The 10,597-nt window shown below is 47.8% G+C and overlaps 1 pseudogene; it reads right to left on the minus strand.

Annotated features, from left to right (window-relative positions):
• Positions 1-4,489: 4,489 nt before the first annotated feature.
• On the minus strand, positions 4,490-5,787 carry LOC138301706 (uncharacterized; annotated as a pseudogene).
• Between the last annotated feature and the right edge of the window lie 4,810 nt (positions 5,788-10,597).

The following is a 10,597-nucleotide window of genomic DNA, read 5'->3' on the forward strand; positions in this document are numbered from 1 at the left end:
TGGGTGGGGGATATGGGCTTGTGGGTGCCCCTAGGCGAGGATGAACATGGCAGGGTAGGTTCCATCTTGGGCCGGGTCTGATGCACTCCAGCCCCAAACATTCTAGTGGGCATCTACTACTGGGCAGGGTCCTGTGGGTTTCAGGTGTGCTGCTATTGGCCTTAGGCATTGTACTCCATGGCCTGGTGACTAGCAGTGTAACTGGTAGTGCATGGCCTAGTGCTATTCCCCATGTATTGTGTACGCCAACAGTGGTGGTGTTGCTGGCATTGACCAAGTGTATTCTTTGTCTCTCCCCGCTTTTTGTTTTGGCACCCTGTCCTTGTGTAAATTAGCATCATCTGGCGGAGGAGCAGAGGCAAGGACAATGGAGGGAGCTGCATCCCACATGGCCCATGAGGTCAAATTCATCGACAGTGAGGACACCAGTGGGACGGAGGGCGAGGAGAGCACCACGCTGGAGACTGGAGGGGACAGTTCGGACAGTGACACCTCCTCCGATGGAAGCTCCCTGGTGGTGGCGGACACCTCTGTGACCACCCCAACTACAGGTACGGCCACCACCCCCATACCAGCACCACCCTCCCAGCAGCCCCTCAGCATTTTTCAGTGCCCCTTTACCCAGGAGGATGGACATCTCCTTCACCCCAGGCACCTCAGGCCCTGCCCCAGTCAGCCCTGCTGCCCTCAGTGAGGAGTCTATTGACCTTATGAGATCCATCACTGTTGTGCAATCAACCATAGTGAATGCCATCCAGGGTCTGGCAGGGCATTTGCAACAAACAAATGCATTTCTGGAGGGCGTTCACTCTGGCGTGTTGGCCCAACAGAGATCATTCCAGGCTCTGGCCTCCTCCCTAATGACAGCCATTGTTCATGTCTCTAGCCTACCCCCTCCAACTTCCTCTACCCAGTCCCATTCCCCTCAACCCCAGCCTATCCCAAGCACACCATCAGACCAGCATGCACCCAAAACAACACACGGAAGTAGCTCAGGCAAACACAAGCACCACAATTCATCCCACAGGCACTCACACAAGCACCATCCAGATGCAGACACACCAACATCCACTGCCTCCACTGTGTCCCCCTCCTCCTCATCGTCCACCTCCCCCAGTAGCATCTCCACAAACACCTGAATGCACTACATCCTCAGCCACTATCCCCATCACGCCTATCAGTACACACCCCTCACTGGCAGTCACCACCCCCACATCCATGCATACGTCCTCTGTATCCTCTCCCACTGTGTCTGTGCCCCCTCCTCCCAAAGTACACAAACACAAGCACTCAGACACCCAACAGCCATCTTCCTCACAATAGCATCCAGCCCATGCACCTGCACCCAAACACAGCAGACAGACACCTCCTACCACCACTCCTTGTTCCTCCACTCCCAAACCTTCACCCTCTTCTCACCCCAGTGTCCCTAAAAAGCTTTAACTTTCCACCATTGACCTATTCCCTGTCCCTCCTCCCCGTCCTTCACTTCGGTGGTCAGGATCCAGGCTAGCACCTCAACCACCCAGTCCACGGCCACTGTAGTTTCTGCAGATACTGCAGTTGTGAGAGGCTCCAAGGAGACACCCGTCAGCAAAGCCAGTGTGCCTGCACCAGCTGCCAAGAACAAAAAGGAAGCACCAGTTGGCAAAGCCAATAAGAGAGCACCAGCTGGCAAAGGCAAGGAGGCACTACCAGCTGGCAAAGGTAAGGAGGGACCACCAGATGGCAAAGGCAAGAAGAGGCCAGCAGTTGCCAAGGGCAAGAAGGGACCACCAGCTGCCAAGGGCAATGACAAAGGCACAGACGCCGCAGGCATGATGGAGATGGAGCCTGGTGCTGGAGCAGCATCTGAGCAAACAACACCAGCCATGGCACTTCAGCCGTCTGAGTCTGAAGAGGATGGGCTGGAGCCTCCCCCCACCACAGGCAGCCCAGCCGCCAGCACTGCCACCTGCACCGGCATCAGCACCACTGCCAGCAGCAGCAGCCCCAAGGGTCAGCCGTCCGAAGCTGCAGGGGAAGGGCTGGAGCCTCCCCCCACCACTGGCAGCCTCGCTGCCAGCACCGCCACCTGCACCACCGCCTGCACCACCACCTGCACCGCCACCAGCACCACTGCCAGCAGCAGCAGCCCCAGTGGGCAGCCATCTGAGGCTGCAGGGGAAGGGCTGGAGCCTCCCCCACCACTGGCAGCACCACCGCCAGCACCACCGCCTGCACCACCAACTGCACCGCCACCAGCACCACTGCCAGCAGCAGCAACCCCAGTGGGCAGCCGTCTGACGCTGCAGGGGAAGGGCTGGAGCCTCCCCTCACCACTGGCAGCACCGCCAACAGCACCACGACCAGCAGCAGCAGCCCAAGTGGGCAGCCATCTGGGGTTGGAGGGGAAGGGCTAGAGCCTCCCCTCACCACTGGCAGCACCTCCATCAGCCCCGCCATTGCCACCACTGAGCAGCCGTCACCGCTGGCAGGCAGTGTGCAGTCATGCCTGCATGGGCTGTAGTGTGCCCTGGACCCTGCAAATCCTGTAGGTGTGACACCCAGGTGAGAGACTGTGGCCTTGCACTCCCCAAGATCTGCTTCACAGGGCTCAATGCCCCCTCCAGAACCAGCGGAAGAAGGCATCCACTCACCCCTCCTTGCCAGTATAAAGAACACTGGGCATAAGGCCCCCTCCAGAACCAGTGGAAGAAGGCATCCACACACCTGCTCCTTGCCAGGATGAAGAGCACTGGTCACAATGCCCCCTCAAGAACCAGTGGAAGAAGGCATCCACTCAGCCCCTCCTTGCCAGGATGAAGAACACTGGGCACAAGGCCCCCTCCAGAACCAGTGGAAAAAGCTACCTACTAGAGAGACTATGGCTTTGCACTCCCCAGGACCAAGCAGTGGGTAAACCACCCACTTGAGAGAATGTGGCTTTGCATTCCCCAAGACCAAGCAATGGGCAAACCACCCAATAGAGAGACTGTGGCTTTGCACTCCCCAGGACCAAGCAGTGGGCAAACCACCCACTTGAGAGACTGTGGCTTTGCACTCCCTAGGACAGAATGATGGGCATGTGGCCCCCTCCAGGAGCAGTGGCATTGTACCATCTTCCGGCTGTAGTGCCCCCCGTTTCCCTCCCCCCTGTGGCCCACGGACAATATGGACTGGGCAGTGTCCCTCCATTTGTATATATATATATAAATATATGTAGATACTGTTTTGTCCTTTGAGGATGTATTTCTAGAACTTTATATTATTACACTCACTTTCTTCAAATAATTTTGTCCTTTCATTATTCCTGACTGGTACGGGGTGGATATGTAATGTTGTTGCATCTGTTTGTGTGTGTTTTTTGGGGTTGGGGGTGTTGCGTGTTGTGTGTGTGTGTCACTCTCTTTTTCCTCCCTCCCTCCCTTGCGTGCTATGGATGCTACTCACTGTGGTTGTCCTCGCCGCAGTTGGTATTCCTGGTGTAGGAGGAAGTAAACCAGCACCTGTAGTTTGGGCTCCATGGCGTCGTGGTTCTTCCTTCACTGTCCAGAGGTGAGTCTATTCCCTTCGGTGTACTGTTTCCACTGTGCTATTGATGGCGTTGGTACTGCCCCGGAAAAGCTGGCGGATTGGTGTTTCGTAATACAGTGGGCAGAACCTTGTCTTCCGCCTGGCTGGTGGCGGTTACCGCCGTAGTGCTTGTTGCTACCAACGTGGTGGTCGGTGTGTTAAAGTGGTTTCCACTGTGGTCATAATTCAATTTTTTTACCGTTAGCCTGTTAGCGGTATTACTGCCGCTTTATCACCGACTGCCAGGGTTGTAATGAGGGCCTAACTGTACCACTAATACATTTTTTTTTTATCTTCTTAATTTATTCCATCAGAACCCAAGGGCAAGAGATCATCACAACAGCAGGGTGAAGGGGCTGCCACCACCAGTAAGTCCTGTTATTATTAATTTTAGGAAACTGTAGTACCTAAACACAGAATGTATATTGTTCTGTGTCCATGGAGATCTGGTAACCATGTGATGATGTATTCATAGAGTATGGAATGCATCATCACTGGAATGTACAAAGAGTCAGTTGGTCGCTGCCTCCACTTGAAGACAACAACAAACCTGCTGAATGAGCAAAGGCTTCCTAATATATGGAGCTAGTTAAATAAAAGAACCCTTATTTACATCTTCAGCCTCTGCGTTGATATGTCTTCACAGTAACCTTTACCTCTCCTCCCTAGTAAAATAATTTTGCCTTGTGTGTTTTTTATACTCTTTTTTTCAACTCCTCTGTCTATTGTTTGTTAAATTCTTGTTAACCCTTCACTGTTCATTTTATCTATATTTTCTGTTTCTGTTGCTGACTTCCTCCTGCCTGTAGTTTTCTTCTGCTCTTTTAGTAAGTTTTCCCTCTCCCCTTATATGTCTTGTGGTACTGTAGGACTAAGAGAACATATTGTTGGAGCTGTGAATATTGCAGGCCTAAGTAAGCTATTATATCACACAGTTTATTTCACGACCCAAGTTTCTCCGCCAATGTTCAAAAGAAGTACCACTGAAAGTCTATGAAGGGTGATGGTTTTAGGGCCCTCCGGGTAATGTCCCTTGTCGATTTCCTGACTCTTCTTCCTCCCACAAACTTTTTATTTTAAAGTAACCAAGTGTCAGTGTGTTGTGTGCAAAAGCAGGACTGCATTAAAACCTCACTTAAGCCAGTATAGCCCCTTTCCCACCAGTGTGGGAGCAACCGGTGTGCATTCAACATTTGAAGGTTTGGAGTCTCGCTCTTCATCAAGTCGTACAGGCAGCACCATCGACTCTGTAGAGCCAGTTTTCTCCGTCGGTTTGGGATTATACCCCGGATTGTCTTTTTTACCTTCAATTCATTTAGTGAGGGTAGGTCTAGGCAGATAAAAACCAGTCCTCGGGTCTGGGAAACGTCCAAGTATTCCAAAGACTTGGATTCCAGTGGGTAGGACACGCCGAGGTCCTTCACTGGCACCAGCACCTGCAGGATCAATGTTTTGAGGTTGGGCAGTGATTTTGTGAGACCCTTCATGGTTTCAGGGCGGACTCCCTTGAAAACCCGGAAGTAGTTTAGTTCCAAGGTGTGCACTTGGTGGAAATGCGTTAGCAAGGAAACAGAGTGTTCAGACCAATCAAAAGGCGGCTTTATCTTACTCAACTTGGTGGCACTGCGGGTCAGTTTTTTTAACAGGGTCTGAAAGCTATTGTACTGGTCGGCCTTGGTGAGGCAGATCTGGGCAACGGTGCCCAAGGACGGGTAAAAATCCACAGGCTCTAGGTGCGTCAGCGTCCAGTTGAGCTCCAGCTCTTGCAGCTCACTGCAGTGAATCCCCTCAAGAAACTGCAGAAGAAAATCTGTCCATTTGGTCTTCTGGTCCCCGAGGTCAAAGCTAGCCTGGAGGACAAGCAGGCTGGCCGAACGCAAGGTCAGGTGGAAAGCGTATTGGTCGACCAACTCCTTCCACCTCTCAAACTCCAGGAAAGAGACGAGGACGCCATCCATGCCAGACTGGAAGGCCCCCAGTCTCATGAAGTCTGCCACTCTCCAGAGCAGGGGTGGTCCGCATGAGCTTGGCCCAGTTCACACACACCACTGCGGCTGTGCATTTCTCTACTTCTGAGAGAAACGAGAAGACGTGCAGCTGACAGTCTAAGCAAGCTGAAAGGGAAGCAGGAATGGGTGTGCAGCTGATGAACCCATTGTGCAGAGGGTGCCCTGCTCTGGTCCACTTCGAGCTCCAGCATGGGCGAGGGAGATGGGCTGGTTTGGCGAACATGTTTTCTCTCTCGAAGCATACTGCGTGTGGTTATCTCCGAACTTCTTGCCATCTTTAAAGTGCATTAATGGACTGAAGATTCAGCATTTCCATTACGGGATACAATAAACTGTTCCTTACAGATGTCCGTGTAGCCCCCTGTAGCCCTCCTTCTACGCTGCGCAGAGCAGCCACCGACCCAGCAGCAGAGACCGGCTGCCACAGGAACCATTGTAAGACAGCTATTATATCAGTACACGTTTGTTGAGAAGGATTTCATGCTCCTGCTCAAACAGTCAAAACAATAGCATGACCATGGAGCCCCTCAGTGTTGTGTTATTATTCATCATCATTCATTCATACAGTAGATCAGTCAGCCAACATTTATAAAGTGCAGCTCATCACCCAGGCGGTCTCAAGGCACTAGCTTAGAGGCACGGGTCAGTTGAAGCGCCAGGTCTTGAGGTCCTTCCTGAATTGAGCCAGTGATGGGGATTGCCTGAGGTGGATCGGCATCGTGTCCAGGTCTGTGTGGCGAGTTAGGAGAAGGATCTTCCTCAAGCTTACTCTTCCGGATCCTGGGGATGATACCGAGGGTCAGTATACCAGCAGTTTCCATGACAGTGGAACATGGCAGGATAATAATGACTGAGATGCCTTTGCCAACCATATGTCTCTCATTGACCATTCCACCCCTTCATTGCGTTTTAATAACTCATCATAGCTCTGTCCCTCCATTACGAGACAAAGGCCAATATTTATGAAAAAGTGGTGCATCACTGCTGATGCAACACTTTTTCTGTGTCCTGCCCCCACCAGTACCTAACAACACCATGGTTGCACCCTAGTTATGATACAGCACAGCATGGTCAGTCATTAGCACAATAGCGTGAACAATGACACAGTTAAATCTGTTAAATTTCACTTTGCTATTTTTGAGAACCTCCTAATAATTATAGTTACTTAAAAGGCAAATCTGGTATCTAAAATGTGTATTTTGTTTCTAGCTACACAGACCACCAGTGCTGGGTTTAACAGCAGCACCATTGTGATGGAGGAGGCCATGGAGGTTGGAGGGGGAGGAGATATCGCACTCATCATTATCACCTCCCTGCCAATGGCATTTCGCCGCCTGTAACCTAACTGCAGTATGGTTCAGTTCTGCACTGCAGTGTTGACTGTGCAATGTGCAATGTGCAACTGCTTCTGTTAATTACAAAGGTTTCAATGCATTTACAAACTGAAAAACAAGATGTGCTTTCCAGTGCCCATTCGGACACCTCCTACCAGTACTTCACCCCATTAATATTTCCTAAGTTATATACGAGCCTACCCAAAAACTGAAAAATCCATTCATGACATGTACAACATTTTTTGGGCCAAGTGATTTATGTTTATATATTTCATGTCTCCCATGACCAATTTACACCTGTTCCAATGTTTCCCCTTTTGTCATTTGTCTTCTACAGTGAGTGACTAAGCGAAAGCTAAGCACATGATCATCAGTGACACCCTCCTACTCTATAGCAAAACTGATAACTAACTTAATCCCTCTAACCTACCTTGTAGCAGAGTAATTTTCCTTACTGCCAAGTGAAGGTATTTGTGGTGGAGGGCGAGGCCATGAAGTAAAGTGGGACTAAGTGTCTGAATTATAGTGTGGCAGATGGAATACTCTGTGACAAACGCACCAAATAAAATATATATCCCATTACCTTCCCTGTGCTGTAGTGCATAGTTTGTTTCCACTGGCTATGTATGCAGACAGGATATCCATGTTATACGTGACATGTGTGATGTAGAATGTTTATTATTCATCTGCCTCATTGGAGTCAGTGTAGAATTGAAAGGCAGTCGGAGAAGAGCAGGGCCATTGGAATTACAGTGAGATAATAAATTGTCAACTACAGCTACCTTAAAGCATGCTGCAGACTCCAGAGATAACATACCTGATGTTAGCATGCCTCCATTAATGTTGCTCAACAAGAATATTATTAATTCTGCTATAGATATACCTTATTTCTTAATGGGAGGTCATACATCTTTTTACATGCAAAGTCTATGTTTAGTTTTTACTTTGATATCCTTAAATTGAAAAAAAACATTTTTATTCTGATGGTATTGGTATTCTGGCTTAAATCCTTGCAGTCAATGCTTTAGGTGATGCATGTGTGGGAAAAACCCTTGCCCTGTGACTAATCACATCAAAAATGTCATTAGTCCTAGGAGATCAGAAATGTTCTGCTACTGTCCCACTATGTAAACAAGTGTTTGCACTGAACATTATATTCAATATGTGTTTTGTACTTTTTCTTCTTTCTTGATATAGCTACTCCTGCCTGTCCATCATCATGGCAGGAGATAGCCACCCAGCTATGGCACCACTAGATGGAGGCTATCCAGGCTAAATATATTTGGCTGGTGTCTCTGGAGGAGGAGAAAGTGGAGACGTGTGCTGCTCTCCCCAGTTCTCTGGCCAGCCTCCAGTGCCTCCATCCCTGCCATAAGATCTCCAGCACCGCCAGCAGCCAGGGTCCACTGCTGCTGACCACCTCCTCATCATCATTCACAGACCACCACCTCTGCCGCATCCTACAGGAGCTGGCTCTGCTGTGCCGAGAGGGAGACTCACCCACATCTGGATAGATGCCCTCTAAGCCCTTTATGAATATATATTTATTTGGTGTGAGGGACTTTTGTTGTGGGTGGAGAGGGTGGGAACTGGGAAGGGCAGTTGTGGCAAGTACTTTTGGTTTTGGACTATTCCTTTGGACATTGGGGAGATGTATTTTTTTGTTTTTGAGAGGTGGGCCTGTTGTGGGTGGATTGGGTGTATATTCATTTGTAAAGAAAATAAATGGGTAGCTTGTCAATGTGATGGCAATCAGTCTTTTGTCTTTGCATTGCTTTTAGTACAGCCTGTTTTGTTTTTTTAATTGACAAAAAGCTGCCCTCTGTACAATCACATACTGTACATTTACTTTTCCCCTTAGACATTCCGTTGCTGATTCTGAAGTTGCATTCCATATAACTAATTGCTAGGTCAGCTACTCTACTTATACCAAAACCATACACCCTCCACCAGAGTGGGAACAACACAGGCTAGGTCTGTCTTACTGATTGAGGATGACAACTTTTGCCACTTTTGCTGCACCCAGCCACTTATCAAAGTGTACTGTATACCAGTTAGTTATACCCTTGTCCTACTACTCTCTGTAACTATATTGACCAGTAGGGGGTGCATCCATCATGTGATAGCATATTTCCTACAACATACATAAAAAGTAGAAGCTACTAACTAAACTAGTTAACTTATATTTTCTTCTCTGAATGGGTGAAGCAATGGATGTTACCTCTCTCAATCTTCCGAAATCTTATTGCATGGTTTCCCATGTTACCATTTTACTGGTGGTGGTAGTAGCAGCAGCCTTGTACCCTATCAGGGAAAACATCACAATCGAAGTACCTCTCTCACCTAGGTGAACTCCAGCTGAAGGAGTATTCATTACAGGCAACTAGATTGAAAGAAAACACAGAGTTAGTGGATTATTTATATTAAAGCTTATCTAAGAAATCAAAGATTGAAACCAGGCTACCAACATGACACAAAGACCTGATATTAGTACAAAAACAAGCAGTAGTAATGTCTGAGCAATGGAGAGCTAGTATTTAATTAATTTGTTAAAACAATTAAAACAAAACTTACAAAATCCTCCATTCAGGAGTAGTGCACTCAGAACAAGAGAAGGTTAAGTGTTTAAGCAGCACAAGGCCTGAATGATGATATTGATGAATTATTTTATATTATGCACATCTCTTTCATGCATGAGTAGGTAAGTGAGGGTGTAGTGGGCTATTACTCAGGTAAGAGAAGATCCTACAGTTAGTTGGTGCCTCTTTTACCACTTCTGCCCCACCAAGTGTGCAATATATTTCTGATTTAAATTCATAAGTCAAATATTTCACACGGCCTGGGAGAAGAGGGATAGGAATTTGATGAATGGATGGTAACAGGTGTTTGGTGAAATGTGTGAAAAAGGCAAATCCTACACAACAACAATATTCATCAGGTCGATGAGCAGTACATCATCATCATCATCAAATCTAGTGTGGGAAGAAAACAAGGAATGACAGTTCAATTAAATTAATTGCAAAAATAGTTCTTTATCTCCGAGGCCCACGTTATTATATGTCTAAATATTCTGTCATGTAAGCTGTAATAAAAATAATACTGTACATGAATGCCAAATTGGGTGGTGCATCTGCATTCTTCTTGGAATGTCTGCCCTTGGTCTTTGGTTGAACCGGTCCAGTAAGGTAAACAATGGTCTTGTGGAACTTTCACCTTTTGTGCAATGGAAGAGAAGGCCTGTGGATTGTAAAGTAGTAACTTTGTAGTAGAGTCAAGGGAAGGACAGCAAGAACACTGACTGTTGCAATCATTCATGATAACTTGTGTGATTAATTGAGAATTGAGAGCAATTTACCATCTACCCCAGAAACGTACCTGCATGTACAATCAACAACAAATGTCTGTCTCCAATTCAATCGTAGACCACAGAATAGCGAAGTTTGACAATTGTTTGAGCCAGCACACTACTCAGCATTTCCCAAATCAACAGACAGCTCTCTAGTCCACAGAGCTGAGTAGGCCTCTTTGAGTCATCATCATCATATTGATTTTGTTTTGAAGTAGAAAGCGCCCTTCTTCTGTCTGTTGAGGTAGTCTTGCCCTAAGTCCTGACTCCAAGCAGCTAATTAGTCCGACTCCAAACCTAAATGAGATTTATAGAGATTAGCCTGTAGTGCACTGCTGTTGATGAACAAAAAG

The sequence above is a fragment of the Pleurodeles waltl genome, chromosome 6 (genome assembly GCF_031143425.1).
Source record: "Pleurodeles waltl isolate 20211129_DDA chromosome 6, aPleWal1.hap1.20221129, whole genome shotgun sequence".
Classification (NCBI taxonomy): domain Eukaryota; kingdom Metazoa; phylum Chordata; class Amphibia; order Caudata; family Salamandridae; genus Pleurodeles; species Pleurodeles waltl.